This window comes from Mus musculus, chromosome 5 (genome assembly GCF_000001635.26).
Source record: "Mus musculus strain C57BL/6J chromosome 5, GRCm38.p6 C57BL/6J".
In the NCBI taxonomy this organism is placed as follows: Eukaryota; Metazoa; Chordata; class Mammalia; order Rodentia; family Muridae; genus Mus; species Mus musculus.
The window spans coordinates 13,288,253-13,309,200 of record NC_000071.6 but is presented as its reverse complement, the minus strand read 5'-3'; the positions used below and the strand labels follow the sequence as shown (position 1 = coordinate 13,309,200).

Here is a 20,948-nt window from a genome sequence, read left to right as displayed (position 1 = left end):
GGAAAGAAGAAATCAAATACAGAATATTTAGAGATATCAACTTAAATCTTGTCTCTTAGCAAAAAGTAATTATATGTTTTGGTCTGCAATTTTTAGCTTGCAATTTTAGAACCAACAGCAAAGAGAACTTGAATATGGACGCTCAAGGGAACTCACATCAACATACTTAGAATGGAGTGGAATTGGTCCTTAAAAGGGGACGGTTTGATCCTCGGTCCTCTGTGCACATTCCCTGCCAGAGGAGAGCTTGCCTCCAGGGAGTGCTCTGACCCCAGCACTCAGGGGAGATCTTCATTTTCTCACAAGTGACTCTCTAACGTGGGTGCACAGGTCTCAGAAGCAGCAGAGCAGCTGGAACAGGTCCTATGGGCTTACATCTGCACCCAGGAAGTGGAGCTGATTCTCAGCCCTCTGTGCAACTGGTCCTGCCAGAAAAAGAGCTGGTTTGACACAGGCTTACAGACTCACAGGAGGAACAAGCTCCAGTCAGAGACATCAAGAACATCTCACACCAGAGATTATCAGACAGCGAAAGGCAAACACAAGAATCTTACCAACAGAAACCAAGACTACTTGGAATCCTAAGAACACAGTACTCACACCACAGCAAGTCCTGGATACCCCAAACACACCCGAAAAGCAAGATTCAGATTTAAAATCATATCACATGATGCTGCTAGGGGATTTTAAGAACATTAATAACTCCATTAATGAAATGCAGGAGAACACAGCTAAACAGGTAGAAGCCCTTAAAGAATAAAAACAAAAAATCCCTTAAAAAATTACAGGAAACCACAACCAAACAGGTGAAGGAATTGAACAAAATTATCCAGGATCTAGAAATAGAAGTAGAAACAACAAAGAGATCACAAAGAGAGACAACTCTAGAGATAGAAAACCTAGGAAAGAAATCAAGAGCCATAGATGCAAGCATTACCAAAAGAATACAAGAGATAGAAGAGAGAATCACAGGAGCAGAAGATTCCATAGAAAACATTGACACAACAATAAAAAAAAATGCAAAATGCAAAAATATCTTAACTCAAAACATCCAGGAAATCCAGGACACAATGAGAAGACCAAACCTAAAGACAATAGATGAGAATGAAGATTTTCAACTTAAAGGGCCAATAAATATCTTCAACAAAATTATAAAAGAAAACTTCCCTAACCTAAAGAAAGAGATGCCCATAAACATATAAGAAGCCTACAGAACTCAAATAGACTGGACCAGAAAAGAAATTCCTCCTGAAACATAATGATCAGAACAACAAATGTACTAAATAAAGATAGAATATTAAAAGCAGTAAGGGTAAAAGGTCAAGTAACATATAAAGGCAGATCTACTAGAATTACACCAGACTTCTCACCAGAGACTATGAAAGCCAGAAGATCCTGGACAGATATTACATATATCCTAAGAGAACACAAATGCCAGCCCAGGCTACTATACCCAGCAAAACTCTCAATTACCGTAGATGGAGAAATCAAAGTACTCCATGACAAAACCAAATTTATAAATATATTTCTATGAATCCAACCCTTCAAAAGACAATAAAGGGGAAACTCCAACACAAGGAGGGAAACTACACCCTAGAAAAAGCAAGAAAGTAATCTTTCAACAAACCTAAAAGAAGATAGCCACATGAACAAAATCCCAACTCTAACAACAAAAGTAATAAGAAGCAACACTTACTTTTCCTTAATAGCTCTTAATATGAATGGACTCAATTTCCCAATAAAAAGACATAGACTAACAGACTGGCTACATAAATAGGACCCAAAATTTTGCTGCATATAGAAAACACACCTCAATGAAAAACGACAGAAACTCCCTCAGAGTAAAAGGCTGGAAAGCCATTTTCCAAGCAAATGGTCCCAAGAAACAAGCTGGAGTAACCATTCTAATACTGAATAAAATGGACTTGCAATTTTTGTGATAATAAAGTTATCAAAAAAGACAAGAAGGGACACTTCATACTCAAAAAAGGTAAAATCTTCCCAGATGAACTCTCAAGATGTTCTGAACATCTATTCCAAATGCAAGGGCAGCCACATTCATAAAAAAAAAAAAAAAAAAAAAAAAAAAAAAAAAAAAAAAAACCTTTACTAAAGCTCAAAGCACACATTGCACCACACACAATAATAGTGGTAAACTTCAACACCCCACACCCCACTCTCATCAATGGACAGATCCTGGAAACAGAAACTAAACATAGACACAGTGAAACTAACAGAAGTTATGAAACAAAGGGATTTAACAGATATCTATAGAACATTTTATCATAAAACAAAAGGACATACATTCTCAACACCCCATGGTACCTTCTCCAAATCTGACCATATAATTGATTAGAAAACAGGCCTCAACAGATACAAATATATTGAAATTATCCCATGCATCCTATCTGATCACCACGGACTAAGGGTGATTTTTCAATAACAACATAAATAATAGAAAGCCCACATATATGTGGAAGCTAAACAACAGTCTACTCAATGATAACGTGGTTAAGGAAGAAATAAAGAAAGAAATTAAAGACATTTTAGCATTTAATGAAAATAAAGCCATAACATACCCAAATTTAGGGGACAGAATGAAAGCAGTTCTAAGAGGAAAACACATAGCCCTGAGTGCCTCCAAAAAGAAACTGGAGAGAGTATAAGCTAGCAGCTTAACACCACACCTAAAAGCTCTAGAACAAAAGGAAACAAATTAACCCAAGAAGAGTAGACTGTAGAAAAGAATCAAACTCAGGGCTGAAATCAACCAAGTAGAAACAACAACAACAACAACAAAAACTATACAAAAAATCAACCAAACCAGGAGATGTTTCTTTGAGAAAATCAACAAAATAGATAAACCCTTAGCCAGACTAACTAGAGGGCACAGGGATGGTATCCTAATTAACAAAATCGGAAATAAAATGAGAGATATGACAGCAGAATCTGAGGAAATCCAAAAAAATCATCAGATCCTACTACAAATGCCTATATTCAACTAAACTGGAAAACCTGGATGAAATGTGTCATTTTCTAGACAAATACCAGGTACCAAAGTTAAATCAGGATCAGATTACTGATCTAAACAGTCCTATATCCCCTAAAAGAATAGAAACCACCATTAATAGTCTCCCAACCAAAAAAACAAAACAACAACAACAGCAACAAAAAAAAAGCCAAGGAACAGATGGGTTTAGTGCAGAGTTATATCAGACCTTCAAAGATGACCTAATACCAATACTCCTCAAACTATTCCACAAAATATAAATGCTACACAATTTGAAATAGTACTCTATGCAATTTGATCTATGAAGCCATAATTACTCTGAAACTTAAACCACACAAAAATTCAACAAAGAACTTCAGACCAATTTCACTTATGAATATTGATACAAAAATTCTCAATAAGATTCTTGCAAACTGAATGCAAGAACACATCAAAATGTTCATTCATCATAGTCAAGTAGGCTTCCTCTCAGGGATGCAGGGATGGATGAAAATATGGAAATCCATTAACACAATCCGTTACATAAACAGACTCAAAGACAAAAACCATATGACCATCTCATTAGATGCTGAGAAATCATTTGACAAAATCCAATACCCTTTCATGGTAAAAGTCTTAGAAAAATGAGAAATTCAAGGCCCATACCTAGACATAATAAAAGCAATATACAGCAAACCAGTAGCCAACATCAAACTAAATGGAGAGAAACTTGAAGCAATCCCACTAAAATCAGGGACATGGGTTGCCCTCTCTCTCGCTACCTACTCAATATAGTACTTGAAGTCTTAGCCAGAGCAATTACACAACAAAAGGAGATCAAAGGGCTACAAACTGGAAAGGAAGTTGTCAATGTATCACTTTTTGCAGATGATATGATAGTATACACAACTGACCCCAAAAATTCCATCAGAGAACTCCTAAACATGATGAACAACTTCAGTGAATTAGCTGGATATAAAATTAACTCAAACAAATCAGTGACCTTTCTCTACACAAAGAATAGACAGGCTAAGAAAGAAATTAGGGAAGCAACACCCTTCACAATAGTCACAAGTAATGTAAAATACCTTTGTGTGTCTGTAACTGAGCAAGTGAAAGATATGTATGATAAGAAGTTCAAGTCTTGAAGAAATAAATCAAAGAAGATCTCAGAAGATGGAAAGATCTCCCATGCTCATGGATTGGCAGGATTAATATGGTAAAAATGACTATCTTGCTGAAAACAATCTACAGATTCAGTGCAATCCCCATAAAAACTCCAACTCAGTTCTTCACAGAGTTAGAATGGATAATTTGCAAATTCATCTGGAATAACAAAAAAAAAAAACCTAGGATAGCAGAAACTCTTCTTAACAATGAAAGAACCTCTGGTGGAATCACCATCCTTGACTTCAAGCTATACTAAGAGCAATTGAGATTAAAAACTGCATGGTATTGGTACAATGACAGACAGATAGATCAATGGAATAGAATTGAAGACCCAGAAATGAACAGTGACAGACAGATAGATCAATGGAATAGAATTGAAGACCCAGAAATGAACCCACACACTATGGTCACTTGATCTTTGACAAAGGAGCTAAAACCATCCATTGGAAAAAAGGCAGTATTTTCAACAAATGGTGCTGTTTCAACTGATGGTTAGCATGTAGAAGAATGTAAATTGATCCATTCCTATCTCCTTGTACTAAGGTCAAGTCTATGTGGATCAAGACCTCCACACAAAACCAGACACTGAAACTTATAGAGGAGAAAGTCAGGAAGAGCCTCGAACATATGAGCACAGGGGAAAGATTCCTGAACAGAACAGCAGTGACTTGCACTGTAACATCAAGAATTAACAAATGGGACCTCATAAAATTGCAAAGCTTCTGTAAGGCAAAGGACACTGTCAAGAAGACAAAAAGGCAACCAACAAATTGGGAAAAGAATTTTACAAATCCTAAATCCAATAGAGAGCTATTATCCAATATATACAAAGAAATCAAAAAAGTTAGACTCCAGAAAAATAACCCTATTAAAAACGGGATATTGAGCTAAACAGAGAATTTTCAACAGAAGAAAATCAAATGGCTGAGAAGCACCTAAAAAAAATGTTCAATATCCTTAGTCATCAGGGAAATGCAAATCAAAACAACCCTGAGATTCTACCTCACACTAGTCAGAATGGCTAAGATAAAAAACTCAGGTGACAGCAGATGCTGGCAAGGATATGGAAGAAGAGGAACACTCCTCCATTGCTGGTGGGATTGCAAGCTAGTACAACCACGCTGCAAATCAGTTTGTTGGTTCCTCAGATAATTAATCATAGTACTACCAGACGATCTAGCAATACCACTACTGGGCATAGACCTAGAAGGTGTTCCAACATTTCATAAGGACACATGCTCCACTATGTTCATAGCAGCCTTAATTTTAATAGCCAGAAGCTGGAAAGAACCCAGATGTCCCTCAACAGAGGAATGGATACAGAAAATATGGTACATTTACACAATGGAGTACTATGCAGCTATTAAACACAATGAATTCATGAAATTCTAAGACAAATGGATGGATCTGCAGGATATCATTCTGAGTGAGGTAACCCAATCACAAAGGAACACACATGATATGTACTCACTGATAAGTGGATATTAGCCCAGAATCTCGGAATACCCAAGAGGCAATTCACAAAACACATGAAGCTCAAGAAGAAGACCGAAGTATGGATACTTTGGTCTTCTTAGAAGGGAGAACAAAATACCCATGGGAAGAGTTACAGAGACAAAGTGTGGATCAGACACTGAGGAATGACCATCCAGAGACTGCCCCACCTGGGAATCCATCCCACAAATAACCCCCAAAACCAGAGCTTGGAGGTCAACAAGAGCTTGCCGATAGGAGCCTGATAAAGCTGTCTCCTGAGTGGCTCGGCCAGTGCATGACAAATACAGAAATCGATGCCATAGTCATCCCTTGTACAGAGAACAGGGCCCCCAATGAAGGAGCTAGATAAAGTACCCAAGAAGCTGAGGGGTTTGCAGCCCCATAGGAGGAACAACAATATGAACTAACCAGTATCCCCATTGCTCCCAGGGACTTAACCACCAAACAAAGAAAACACATGGTGGGACTCATGGCTCTAGCTGCAAATGTAGCAGAGGATGGCCTAGTCAGTCATCAATGGGAGGAGAGTCCCTTGGTCCTGTGAAGGTTCTATGCCCCAATATAGGGGACTGTCAGGGCCAGGAAGCAGGAGTGGGTGGGTTGGTGATCAGGGGGAAGAGGGAAGGGATAGGGCATTTTCGAATGGGAAATTAGGAAAGGGAATAACATTTGAAATCTAAATATAGAAAATATCTAATAAAAAAAGAAAAAAGAGAAATAAAGGGACTGTTTGTGTCCCAACTTTTGAAGTGTAGATTAAATTGTTACATTCTAGGCATGTATTTATGCACAGTAATCTACTAATACAAATATTACTAATGCACAGTTTCCTTATATTTATTTCTTCATTGCTATATTTATTTCTGGTTAAATTCTATAAAGTTATTTCTAAAGAAGAAAGGACTAGGGCTGGGGCTGTTTCTATAGTAACTACCTCAGACCTCAGGCAATTCTCCAGGGAATCTGGGTAGTACTTGTAGACATAAATTGTTTCAAAGACCAGTTCTGGCCCAACAGGAATATAGTTTTGATGAAACCCAGGTGAACCGCAACTGTATTTTAGTCTATACTCCCACTTAAACTATAGTCAATTACCTGTGGTAATAGGAGAACAGAAATAACATAAATAATGAAATCTGCAGATCATCCCTCAGCCCCATTCAGCCAATAAAATCCAAACCCCTCCATCAATTTCTTACTAAAGCAACTGAGCATGTATTAAAATGGACAGATGTGACCTTCCTTTTTCTCTCTGTGGTATAGGTGCCAATAGTGATATAAAATAATGCTTAAAATTTGTTCACAAAAGCGAAAAGACACATTCCATTGTCACTCTAAACATCTGTTCCTAAGATGTACAGCATGAGTTTCCATCCTAATCAGATTTATGGATATATATTGTCACCATTTATAACAATACTGGAACGAAGTAGACTTCAGTAAAATGAACTTGATTACTTGTTAAGAATTTAATTCAGTTTTCATTAAATCAAGCAAGTCTCCTGTCCTTTTCTTAATCCCAGAGGAAGGTATACCACACTGTGAAAATGTTGATATCTCTAGGTTGCTCTGAAAATATTAACAAATGCTTCTTTCAGGTAAGCTACCAGAGAAACTAGAAATCAGCAGATAACGGATTCTATATGCATCTTTTTGTGTCCACAGTGAAATATTTTGACAATTATTTACAACCCAACCAATACAGTGTAGCTTCAATTTCATCTCCAGCCTTACCAGTAGTAACAAAAGTGCTCAAATATCTCACTCATAAGTACCAATGGCTATCTGACTTTTACTTGACTTATAAATAGTCGGTAACAAAGGTAATAATGACAAATGACAACAACATATGAAACAAATCATCAAAAAAACTTGGAAGAGACAAAGGCAATGAGGAAATGCAGATTATGACAAAGTCCAATTGACCTTCCCTAGAAAGAAAATATTGTAGTATATTTCATCCATATGAGCAAGTAAAGCAACCAGATGGAACTATTGTGACTTATGGCTATGAAAAATAAATTGGTGATAGTTTAAATGGAAAGTTAAAAGACAAAGTAAAGAATAATTTCATAAAGCATAAACAATAAGACTACAAAATATTGTCGTAGAGGTAAACTAAAAGTAGTGGATATATTAAAGAAGTTAAATATCAAGATTTTTAGAGCCCCTGAGTTTTATAAATACTATCAACCATGCAAACAGGACAGGGTAAGTTACCCAGTAAGCAGGGTTTCTTGACGCCCTTTGCTCTGTTTCTGTGTCTACAATCCTTCTTGAGTTGTTGCTCTGACTGACTTCATAATGCACACCAATTGTAGGCTGAATAAAATGCTTGCCTCTTTAATTGATTTGGTCATTGTGTTTATCACAACAGAAAACAGTTTAACATACCATTTCTTTGGTATATATTTGTAATATATACCAAAGAAAAACCTTACCTAGGATAAAACAAGCATCACAAAATGATAAATGTGCTAATTCAGCAAGAAGATACCCTAAGCACAAATGCATAAGAATCCATAACATAACCACAAAGTAATAATAAGCAATAATTTGCATTATCAAAGAAAGATAAAATTTTGTAATAATAGGAAAAGAATTTGCCAGATGCTATAGACAGAAAATACAGAAAACAAAACAACACACATACACACAAACACACACACACACACACACACACACACATCAAAAACAGATCTAAAGAAGAAAGTTAAGCAGTCTTAATCTAATTATTTTGTAAAACAATAATCATCTTTCTCTGAAGAGGAACTGTGCTGAACATTGTGATGCTTCTGGCTATCAACATGACAGTATCTTCAATTATCTATGAGTCTACTGTTAGGGAAGTTTATGAAGGATTATCTTGATCCAATAATCAAGGTAGGAAGACCCACCCTAAATGTGGGCAGCACAATTTTTTCCCCATTTCCATCATATCAGATACAGCAAGTGTTAGGCACATGTGTTACATACTAGATCCTTCCAGAAGCACCAATCCCCAAGCCCCCATATGACCCCAGGGGCACCAATATCTGAGTCAAGGTGTGGAGAGAGCTTGCTAGTTTATTAAATCACCAAGGTTATGTATATCTTGTCATAATATTATTATTTTAGCATATCCAGCAATCTTTAGAGTTTTCACATTATGTTCAGAGAATATTTGAAAAGATATTCTAGTCCCTTCAAAAATTTTAGGTGTGGTTTCACTATATATTGAAATATAACTATACTATAGGTCATTGCATATATAACAGTTGCAACAGTTAAGTTAATACATTAACATATAGTTAAAAGATTCCTTACTGGAAAAATATTTTTGAATGTCATACACTCTTATACCATTCAGAAAAATGTAAATAATGTATTATTTTAACTCAAATTGACTAGGAATATTTCTATAGAAATATTCCATTTTCTTATACTCAATGTCATCTGTCCTTTTAAAAATGGAGCATTTATTCATCAACCTTGGAAAAGACTAGTTAAACTTACGTGTTCACTACAGCCTGCTTCCTGATTATGAACACTTGGTGAACCTCTAGCTCTAGGAGCCATGTCTTCCCACCATGACAGATGGTGTACTTGAACACACAGGGGTTAACTTTGCCTCCAAATATTTGCCTATTTCTCAACCACAAACCAGTTTTCTGTAAAATGAACCTTATACTCCAAATCTTTGTGTTTCTCCAAAAGAAACAAACAAATACCCATTCTAATAGTTATCTGTAATAACTCATAGAAAAATCAATTTATAAATATTCAAAATAAAAACTGATCATCAAGTAAGACCTGGTTGAAAAGATAATTGCTTTTTGACAGAGTTAAAATTTAGCAATAAAAATTAGATACCAATAAACAAAGTGTATGTGTTTCTAAATTGTGATGCTAAGTGAATAATATTAAAAACACAAAGAGGAGAACTCTGGGAGGAGTGGAGGTGGAAGGGGATTCAACGACCTCCCTGAGAAGGGGGAATAGAATACATTTTCTATGTGGGCAGAGAGTGAGTAGGAACACTAACAGGAAGAATCAGGCGTAGGAAGAGAAGGTCAGAGGGAAAGCATGTGGGGAGAGACGATAAAACTGGGGAGCATTAGGAGGTTATAGAAACTTAAGGCAGTAAAAAATTTCCTGGAATCTATAGAAGTGACCCTATTGAGGACACCCAGTTGGGGGACAGAAAATCATGCCAGGAAGCTTGATAAGGTAGAGCAGATCGAGACCCGGAGACTTGGTGTACACACACCCGAGGCTCAGGCAACTCCCAGCTCCCAGACACACTCCTGATTTGGATGGAAAACGTGCCATGCTCCTCACATGAAAGAAACGTGCCCTATGGTCACATAGGCACAAAACAGTGTTCTCCATCCTAATGAGGTACCTAGAGGACTGGAAGGCTTAGCCAATAAGCTTCCCTTCTCAGACATTCCTCCTTGCAAAAGGTATTTAATCTCAGGCCCACCCTGAGAAGTGAGTATGGTACATTATACATCCATTTTCCTCCATGAACAACCAATAAAATGTTTACAACCAAGGACTGTCTCTTTTCATCAAGGTCTGCCATGAGGAGCCATGGAGAAGGCACTTAACTATCAAGCAGCCTAAATCCCATAGAAGGCCTCTATGTCCTCCCAGCCACAGCTGCCACCAAGCCTGCCTCCACCAAGAGAAAGATAATCTCCCATGGGACAAATTGGAGCTCCCCTTTTTTCTTTCACTCCCCTTTTCTTTCCTAGCCCCTGGCTAGATACTGTCCCCAGCCCATGGGCCCTGACTCTTTCACTACTCTTCCAGTGAAGAGCACCAACGACACCTTGATATCCAAGAGACTGAGAACCGCACTGCCCTGGCCTCATCGCTGGCCCAGGGACCCCAGAACCAGCTCCGGCTTTCCCACATCTCAGACCGTGCTTTCTCATGCCCAGAGCAGTGTCTTTACGCTCCCTACAAACCAGAAGCATGGGTTAAGTGCAGTCTATCTCCCCTTTCTCCACCTCCCCAAGAGGATTGGACTCCAACCCACACTAGTAATGGTAGATATGAAGTCTGAAATGGCCATCTTATGTAGACAGGCAAGGAAGGCTTTCATAGTTGGGCTGGGTAATATTCAGATGAGTGGTTTTAGAGGTTCTCATGGAGATCTGTTTACAGCCCAAGATGATTCTAGGACAGAAGACTGCTCTCTAAAAACAGTGTGGTTACATTGCTGAGGACAGTAGCTGCACAGCTCATTGATATTAAAGATATCTTGCTGGGGCAGAAAGGTACTCTTAATGCTATGGAAAGGGAAACCTGGATACCAACCCAGCCACAAAAACCTCTACCTATACTCTATATTACCTGCAAGATGTGCAGGGACAACGGTGGCACAGTAATTGTTGGAGTGGTTGATCAATGTTTAGTTTAACTTGAGGCTCATGCCATGAAAGGGAGCCCATGCCTATACTGCTAAGATGGCTGGGAACCAGAGACTAAGTAGCCCAGAGACTCAGGGTAGAAATAAACATGACTGGCAACAACAGGAACAACCACAATAAAAAATTAATGAAATGATTTCTTATGATATTTCTGCTATGCTCATAGATCAGAGCTGTGTCTAGCTGTTATCAGAGAGACAACAGATGGGAGCAAGTGCAGAAACTACAGCCAGACATTTTGCAAAGAGAAAGTCTACATTGGAGGTTTCCATTGGATTCATCTCCTTCGAGGTCAGGGAACCCTACAGAAGACAGGAAGCAAAACATGAAGTCAGAGAGGATAGAGGAGACCAGGAGAAGATGGGCCACTGAATTTACTAAGCAAGGTTCACACGGGCTCACAGAGACGGAAGCAGCAAACATGGAGCCTAAAAAAATCTGTACTAGGTCCTATGTTATAGCTGTTAGTGTAGTGCTTTTGTGGGACTCCTAACAGTGGGAATGGATGTGTCTCTGACTCTTTTGCCTGCTCTTGGGACTCCTTCTTTCTATTGGGTTACCTTGTCAGGCCTCAATGTCAAGGCTTTTTTCTAGTTTTATTGTATATAGTTTTGTCCTGCTTGGCATTCATCTCCTACTGCTCTGCTCTTTTATGATGGGAAATGTAAAAGGAATGGATATGGGTGAGAGAGAATGTGTGGGAAAGTTGGGAAGAGTGGAAGGAGGAAAACTGTTCAGGATATGTTGTATGAAAGAAGAACTCATTTTCAAAAAAAAAGATTAAGCATGAAAAATTCATACATGTTTAAAATGTAAAGATAAACATAGTATCAAAAACAAATAAAATCTGGGCAGATGGTTTAGCAGTAAACAGCACACACTGCATTTGTAAAGGATCAGAGTCCATCTCTCTGTAGGTATGTTGGGTATCTTACAATGGCCTACAATTTTCACTTTGTAAGATTAGATGACTCTAGCTTCCTCAGGCATCTATACCTTACATACTTGAGAAACACAAACACACCCACACAAAATTGAAACATAATGAAAATACATGTTGAAAAGAATCAGAAAGACACGAGACATCTCCATCTGTGAAGAAAATATCCCCTAGCTTGCTTGTGGTTTTTGCTTCTGAGCACCCAAACTGTGAAAACTCATACAATTAAGTCTATTAAAACTGAAATACTTAATTTTATCTCAAACACATATCAATGAGGTGAACAGAGAAAAAATATAGAGTCTTCATTACAAAAGAAGTAAGAAGTAAGAATGGAGGAGAAGGAGGAGGAGAAAAGGTGGAAGAGAAGGAGTCTCAACTTGTTTTATGCAGGGTTTCATGTGTCACTTATACATCAGCAAATAGAAAGACAGCTTTAAAATACCACTCCTGAACAATGATGTGCTCTTGAGTTACATACTCTAGACATATATTTCTCTTATTAATTGATTTTCTGTCTTCATATTTTTATTCACTAGCAGAGTTTGCTTAGTAGAAGAGAACATTGGCACATTTATCTCATCATGTAAATATAACTGTCTTTTGCTGCTGCTGCTACTAATGTCTGGAAGTAATGGAAATTACCAAAAGATATCCAAAATTAATGATGGGGAAAGTCAAGTGAAGAAATTGTTTGGGAGCAAGAGTTTTTGAACTAGGGCAAGGACTCTAGAATTACTGTGACTTGTGCTGTTTCTTATGTAAATGATGGTCTGTTCTAAGTTCCTTCTAGCTCTGAAATCCATTAAAGATATAGCATGGGTTATCATAGATTGAGAAAAGTAACAATGTATTCTGAAGAATGAAAAAGGGATATTTAGTAAAGTAATGAACTATGAAACTGAAGCTGAAATTAGATTTGTGTTGTACAGAAAATGAAAATATTCAGAGGCAGATTACATGCCCAGCTTTTCTTCCCATTCTTATCACCCTGGATCCAGGGAGTATTAGGAACGTGTGCTATATGCTAGATTCTTTCAGGAGTACCAATCCTCAAGCCCCCATATAATCTCAAGGTTACCAATATCTGAGTCAAGGTGTGGAGGAGAAAGCTTTCTAATTAACCAGATCACAAAGGTTATATATGAATCCTGTCCTAATATTATTTTAGCATATCCAGAAATCCTTAGAGTTTTCACATCATATCCAGAGAATATTTCAAAAGACATTTTAGTCCCTTAAAAAATTTAGATGTTGTTAGAATATATATTGAAATATAACTGTGCTATAGGTCAAGTTATACATTTAAAAATAAAAAATAACAGTTATAACAGTTACATACATTAACACACCGTCAAAAGATTCTTTATTGGGAAAATATTGTTTAATGTCTTACTCTCTTATACCATTCAGAAAATCATAAATAATTTATTATTTTAACTCAAATTGACTAGGAACATTTCTGAAGAATTATTCCATTTTCATATACTCAATATTACCTGTCCTTTAAAATGGAAATGAGCCATGTATAACGGAGACAATTTTATTTGTGAGAATACAATTTAGAACATAAAAAGAAGACTCAGTCATGAACAAATAAGGTAAGTCTTTAAACAGTCAATGAGGGTATAAATTTATCAGGAAAGAGTTAAGTCCTTCAAAATCTGTTCTTTCAAAAATAATAACATGCTTCAATGTATATATTAAAATCGGTGTGAAAATAAAACTACTATTAATAGACCAAACTTGTGAGGAAAACCAAATAAGGCAACGAGACTCTCAGAAGGTGCATAGTAACAGTATGGAACTCTCCGAAGGTCACAGTAACAGCATTGAACCCTTGAATAGCCTGAGTCTGAGCTCTACAGTTGCAGAGCAAAAAAGACCCTCCCAACACAGCTAGCCATCATTACTTGATGGCCATGTGAAATTGACAGTACTTATCCTTGAACCCAATAACAGTTCCACAGTACTGCTGGTCACAGCATTGCTATTACACCTTCTTCGTTCCCATTCACACATTTTTAATTTTCCTTGTGAAATGATGTGAGATTATATTTTTTACTCTTCCAAGTTCAGTGCTTCCTTCTCTGTCCTACAGACTCTTTGATGACCCTGTCCTACTTGAATGACTACTCAACATGTTAATAATAGGATATTGGCATATAATAACTGTAGAATTATTTACCATCAAACACATATGAGAAAATGTATAGACAGCACTCAAAATGTGAAAGAACTATTCTTTCCGTCAGAAACTAATATAAAAGACATTATAGACCTTCCAATCTCACATTATTGAAACATATATGTGTCTTAATAATAGAATATTTGAGTTAGACAAATATGTCATCCATATAATCTTAAATTTTTAAATAAAAATTTCATAACTTATTGATAATAGCAATAATTCTCTTCAGATTACTTCTGTTCAAAATTTGAGAGTAAAATTTTTTCACACAAGTCCTAACTTCCCCACCTCTGGTAATGATTATTGAATTCACTACATCTATGAAACACATGTTTTTATATTTTACACATAGATGAAACCATAAAGCATTTGAATCTCTGTGCTGTCTTGGCTTCACAAAATGTCTCTAGCTTCATCTGTGTTGTTAAAAATGAGGGGCTCCCATAATTGTCATTCTATGTTTTATTACAAATTTCTGATTATATATATATATTTAGAAATCTTAGAAATCTATTAAGAAAAATTTAGAAATCTATTAAGAAGCATAACAACTGCATTGGCATGGTGAGGGGGAGATGCCCCTTTCACTCCTTGCAACCTGCTGCAGACAGAAAAGCTGGACCTGAGGTCATGAAAGGAAGAAAATTGTTCCTGCCCCTTATTGGCTGTAGCACTCAGGAAAGTGGGTCCTGTGTTTCTTGCTTGAACAGTTTGCCCTGATGGTTGGTGCTCACAGTAGAGTTTGCCCTGATGATCAAGGAATAGGTGAGCTGGTTCAAGGCATGGGGGGAAGGGAGAGGTGACCTTGCTCCTTGCTGGCTGCCATATTGGGTGAGAAAACCTGGGCAATACTGGAGAACTCACCCTGGTGGTGTGGGTGTGGGAGAGCTGACTGACAAATTCAGCTACCACCGAAGTCCAGATGCAGATCTTTGAGTTTGTCTCACCTCAGTATCTACTTCATCTATGAACTGCTGAAGCATTCGAAAGGACCGACCTTGCAAATAGAAAGCTGCAGGCCCTCCATAACATGGGGCATTAACAAGCTACCTGTGAGCAGCCCCAGTGAGGATCCACTACTGATGGTATAGCAGAAGCCAGAGGACTTGATGACACCAAGGACTCACTGCAATGAACATCTGCAAGTAAAGATATGTGGAAAGAAGAAGACACTGTGGGCGGGACACATTGATCCTACAGATTCCAGGATGAAATTTTTTGATGTTTTGTTTCTTTTGTGCTTGTTTGTATTTTTATTTTATTTTGGAGGACTGCAAAGGTGTAGGGTGGATATTAAAAGATGGGGTGATAAGTAGGACTGGTGTACAAAATGTGAAAATCACAAAGAATCAATAAAAAGTTTTCAGAGAGAGAGAGAGAGACCAACAGACAGACAGACAGACAAGCATGGCAGCTACAGCATGTAAGTTATTGATTTCTTCAGAAAACTAGAATAATAGGTGCTAAGTGGATATTAATATAATAAAATAACAATATATGATAATTTATATATAAAATGTGAATCATATATGCAGAGGAAAATACTGTTTTATACCTGATAAATACATACAATTTCTCTGTAATTTTAAACAGAGGATTGAGGAGAGAGACAAAATGAAGGTTCTGAGACTCTCACCTTGAGATGAATAGGACACTTTTTCTAAACAAATGATATTTATGTATACTGACTTTTACTTACAGAAGTCAAAACATTGATATATAAATTGAGGCTCACATGATAATATCCAATACTTGGGTGTTAATTTAATAAATTTTCATCATATTTTGTATTTTTCCATTATAGATACTCAGAAGTTGACATCCTTCTCTCTACCTCCTTTCCAACCAATAATGAGCATTATTAATTATATAGAGAGATGCGAGAAACATCAGTATGTTCTCTTGAAAGTTTTATAAATTGATTCTCAGATACTTGTTCTATCATTGAATGAACATTAAAAGACAATAATGCCAGACACTAAAATTGTAATTTTATCTTTTGCAGAAGGTAGTTTAAGAAAGTGTCTGGCCAATGTACCTTTTGTATACTCACCCTATTTTAGTGTTCGTTGAAGAAATAATCAGAGAATCAGAAACTAACATTATCGTGAAAATAAATTAATATTTAATCTCGGTATATATGATTCATCCAGAAAAACAGCATCCAGGAAATTAGTAGGGAAGGGGTTGATAATAAGATTATTTTAGCACTGTACACACACATACATACACACACACACACACACACACACACACACACACACACACACGTACTCTTCTCCCAATTCTAAATATTAAATTTTTAGTAAAACAACTAAAACTCCATACATTGCAATGTAGAGCTTACTAATTTTAGCATATGTATTGAATCAGTGAATTTGTGCCTTATATGGAAACATGTTGCTGATATAAGAGGCTTTTCTACATAGACCATGTTTCGAAGACTGTTTTCAAACCAGCCTTACTTTCCTCATACTAAAATGAAATATCTAGAGAAATTTCATTTATTCATATTAAAAATTGACAAAAGTCAAAGAACCATAATAAAATCTGAAACTGTTACGAAAATCAAACCAAAACTTATCAATTAATTTTATTCGAATATATGATTCTTAAGGTAAGAAAGAAACATATACAAAAGTGATGTGTTGTTTTCTCCTTTCCGGTTTCGTGCACAATCACACAAACCTACACAGGTTTAACTCCTTTGTTCATCCCCTCCATTCTATTAATACCTACATATACAGCAGGGCAGAATCATAAGTTTAATGCTGATAAACTCTATTCCTACTCTATGCAAAAATGATCCTTGAAAAGATTCTGAAATGGGCTATAATAACTGGTTTGTCCACATTCAGGCTTTTTAACTGCGGTTTGCGTGATAGCTCAGTTTCAAGTCTATGGTGAAAATAAAGATAACGTTTTTAAAGTGAGTGGCTCCCTTGTGTTCAGCCCCGCAGTCTTTGAATGGATCCTGACTGATAGTAACCATATGTGCCCCAGGAAATGCAGAAAGGGAAGGTTAGCCAAAGGATTCCTCTAAATGGTAATCTGCCTACATTACAGCTACCGCTGTTCAGGAGCCCCTGGAAAAGTGGCGAACCTAGGGAAATTCCTAAGCGTGAGGAATAACAACAACAACAATAATAATAACAATAAAAGTCCAATATACTTTCTGATGTTTATTCTAAAACTGAACTGTAGCCTTCCAGCAGAATATTTTCTTAAAGTACTGGAACATTTTCAAATTTCCAAATTACTCTACTGATGAAGAACACCTTGAGACGAAAGTGAAGTGCTCTTAACTTTTAGAAGACTATGGTCTGGTCTAAAGAACCTGAAAATACATGTATCTGAATATATAACTTTGATGAGAATGTTTAATATATATATAAACATATGTTTAAAAATCTTACCTCTTTCCAGTTTTTACTGCCCAAGACACATTTCTTCAGTCCAACTTGTTATTTTAAGAACCCAAACATTTTAAATTCCTATTAAAAATAAACATGATCATTGTTAGAATTCAGGCTAATTAAATGGTTAGCATCCTTAAATAGAGATCTCTGGAAACAAAATGTTACCCTAGAAAATGACTTGAACTACCTCGTTATCTTCCACAGAGAAGTCAAGGGGAAAAGCACAAAAGGTACCCGTAGGAGGCAGACCTTAACTCTGAGCCCACAGAACAAGTTAACAATTTGTATTTACTAAGAGGATTTAGGTATCCATTAAAATTTTTAGGTTTGAGGGCCTGACTATATAGAAGGAATGTTTTATATTTCTCTGTTTTTCAGAATTATAAGCCACTCTGCATCTTAACATGCTGTATTTGTCTTAAGGTTGTGATGTCCACAGCATTTTCATCAACTCAAGGCTTCTACTCCCCATCCGGGTAAATAGCCGCTGGAAGCAAGCAACTGGGTTTCACTTCAAGGAAGAGTTTTGTTCATTGTATTGTTATTCTGACTAATGACAAAAGACAAGATTAGAGTCATAGCTGAAATTTTCAAATGAAAATGCAAAGGTTTTCCTATTCCACACATTTTTATAAAACTGTAAGTATTTATTACATTGAATAAATAGTAAAAATCAACTTACAGAGCCAAATAAAAATATTTTAAATATGGTCTAAGATTTAATATAATATTTTGTTTTTAGAAAAAAAAAACAACTTGATCAAAACAATAAAAGAAAAAGATGAAGTAAAAATTCAGTAGCTACAGATTAACCTTATTGTACATAATTATTATTATTATCATTATTATTAAAGCTCAAAAACTCAGCAATATGTTATGACTTCTAAACTAATGGCTATAATCAACTTTGTCTTCTTTAACTGTATAGTTTTGAAAAATAAAGAATTTTATATGCTCTATTTTTTAAAAATAAAATAATTCTATATTGTTGGAGCTGATATTCATTATTACCCTTGTTATATAATAAGAATAGAAAAAGAAAGCCTTGACTTAAGAAAAGGATAACTCTTTATCCTTACTAAGTAAACAAATGTCAATGTTGTGTTAAGCATCTCTTGGATATATGTATTATAAGATGGTGAGATTACTTCAAGTTAGTGATTAGGGAAAAAAATCCTCATGGCAGGATTAATGAAAGTATTGAAGACTAATTTGTTTCGATTCTTTTGTTATTCTAGGGCTGTGGTTAGAAATCAAAATCTCATATATGATAGACAACTATCACCGAGACACATTCAAAGCCTACGTGTGTATAAATATGGAAGTTACTGTAATTCTTGTTAAGAACAGAGCCTGGGAAAGTTAGAAGGGAAAAGCTTATATCTTAGCAGAAGTGGGAAAGTAATATTACTGAGTGGAAGAAGTAGGCTGAGCATACAGCATTTGTCTAGCATCTGCATGGGAAAGAAAAAAGGGGTGGGGGAGTTGATGGGGGAGGGAGAGCAGGATACCAAGGCTATCTCCTAATGCCATGAGAACTTGCCTACAGGCTTTGGAAGAAGAAAAGAGACTCCTCAGGAAGTGACACTGAGGAGCTAATAGAACACTATCTCACCTCCAATCTTAATGATTTAAGTGGTGTTAGGTGGAAATAGCCACCTCTTGAAAGATGGCGTGAGAAGCAGTCATGAGGCTTCAGGTGCAAAGAAGATAAAGGAGAATACACAAAAGTGTCTGAAGATTGAAAGGCTTTGTTGGGGAGGTCCAGAGAGCATACTGAGACAATCAGGAGACAGAACTAGAGGATCAGGATTAGTTTTAGTGATACGAGATGACATGAAAGTTCTGGGTTCTCTTTGTTGACTGATGTGAGACAAGAAGGTGGCCATGATAAAGTAAGTCCTGAATTTCCCCCAACAGACGATAGTGATTAGTCTAGTGTCAATAGGATCAGAGAAATGCTTATGGTTTTTGCTAATAATTCTCAGAATTAGGAGTAACCACTGCAGTGTTGAGCTGAAAAGAGGTCTTCTAAGACAGATCTTTCTAAGTTAGCAAAAAGCCATTCATGCATGACTCTTGCATTGCTTGCCTGTGCAAGAAGCATGTTCAACACATGTGAGCTTCCTTCTAGGATACATAATGAATTGGAGTAAGAGGACTAAAAATGACTAGCATGCTTAGAGACGTCCTTTCTCTGGTGGTGGCATTTTATCTGAGATCTGAAGAAAGAACGTTGTAAATATCTTGATAAAGTATCAGGAAGCAGAAGGAGCAATAAATAAGAAGGATCAGAGCAAGTGAAGAATATCTGAAACAGATAAAGTCATGAATACAGAGAGTCGGTGATGGGATGGAGGCAGAAGTGCCAAGCAGAAGACAATTACTACTGTGAACCAACTCTCAAACAAGAAGATAGACTATAAACATTGTTGACACTTGTTCCATAAATGTAACTTCCTAGCCTTTAAGAATGTACTAGTTAAGTGGAAATATTGCAGAAAACATAGACACACACACACACACACACACACACACACACACACACACACAGAGGCACATGCAACACATTATAAAGATTATAATGAAAAAAGTTTTGTTCCACAATAAACTCTTCATAGTACAACCACATTTTTTGACAAAGTATTACTCCGGTAAACAGACTGCTAAAAAAAACAAAAAACAAAAAAACAAAAACAAAAAAAACAAACCAAAACCTAGCTACAATTATGATTAAAATATATGTCCTTGGCAAAATAAGTTGTCCACAGTCTTTGGTAGCCCAGAGACTGTGCTGCCACAGATGAAATGTCCCACTTCTCTGGGGAAGATTAGCCATTGAGGCACCTGCAGACACAAAGTAACTGTTCATACCTGACAATTCTTTTTAAAGAATACACACCATATAATTTTTCTACAAAAGAAAAAAAAATGTCAAAAGAAGCTCCATTGGGGTCAGGTAAAGATTCCTAAGGAGCAAACTTTCAAAATTGCTGTAAAAATGATAGCAACAAGTGAGACTTAAATGGGAAATGTCTAATGTAAATAGATTAAAATTCCTTATCTTATCTGGTCCTTCCCTTTGATGCAGGCCTTCTCCTGGAAACCCTAAAGAGATGTGACTTTGACAAATACAATGTCTGGTAGTTCTTGCTGTGATATAGTATGAGCAAATAAAGCATTTTGCTCTCCACTGAACCCGTTTTTATTAAGCAATGATTTACTAAGAGTTTTGAAATCTGAAACTGATACCAGCCATTTAATTTCAAAAGCACAGTACATTTATTAGAAACACTGAAAACTGGCACTAATATTGGTAGAA

At 36.5% G+C, this 20,948-nt stretch overlaps 1 protein-coding gene across 2 annotated transcripts in view; it reads right to left on the bottom strand.

The window, feature by feature from the left end:
* The window catches only part of Sema3a (sema domain, immunoglobulin domain (Ig), short basic domain, secreted, (semaphorin) 3A), a 478,664-nt gene that overhangs the window by 294,285 nt on the left and 163,431 nt on the right, over positions 1-20,948 (bottom strand). For both annotated transcript variants that reach the window (XM_006503557.4, XM_011240665.3), the window contains one exon: positions 17,624-17,701. The gene's annotated coding sequence lies outside the window, so the exon portion shown is untranslated. The remainder of the gene's footprint in view (positions 1-17,623; positions 17,702-20,948) is intronic.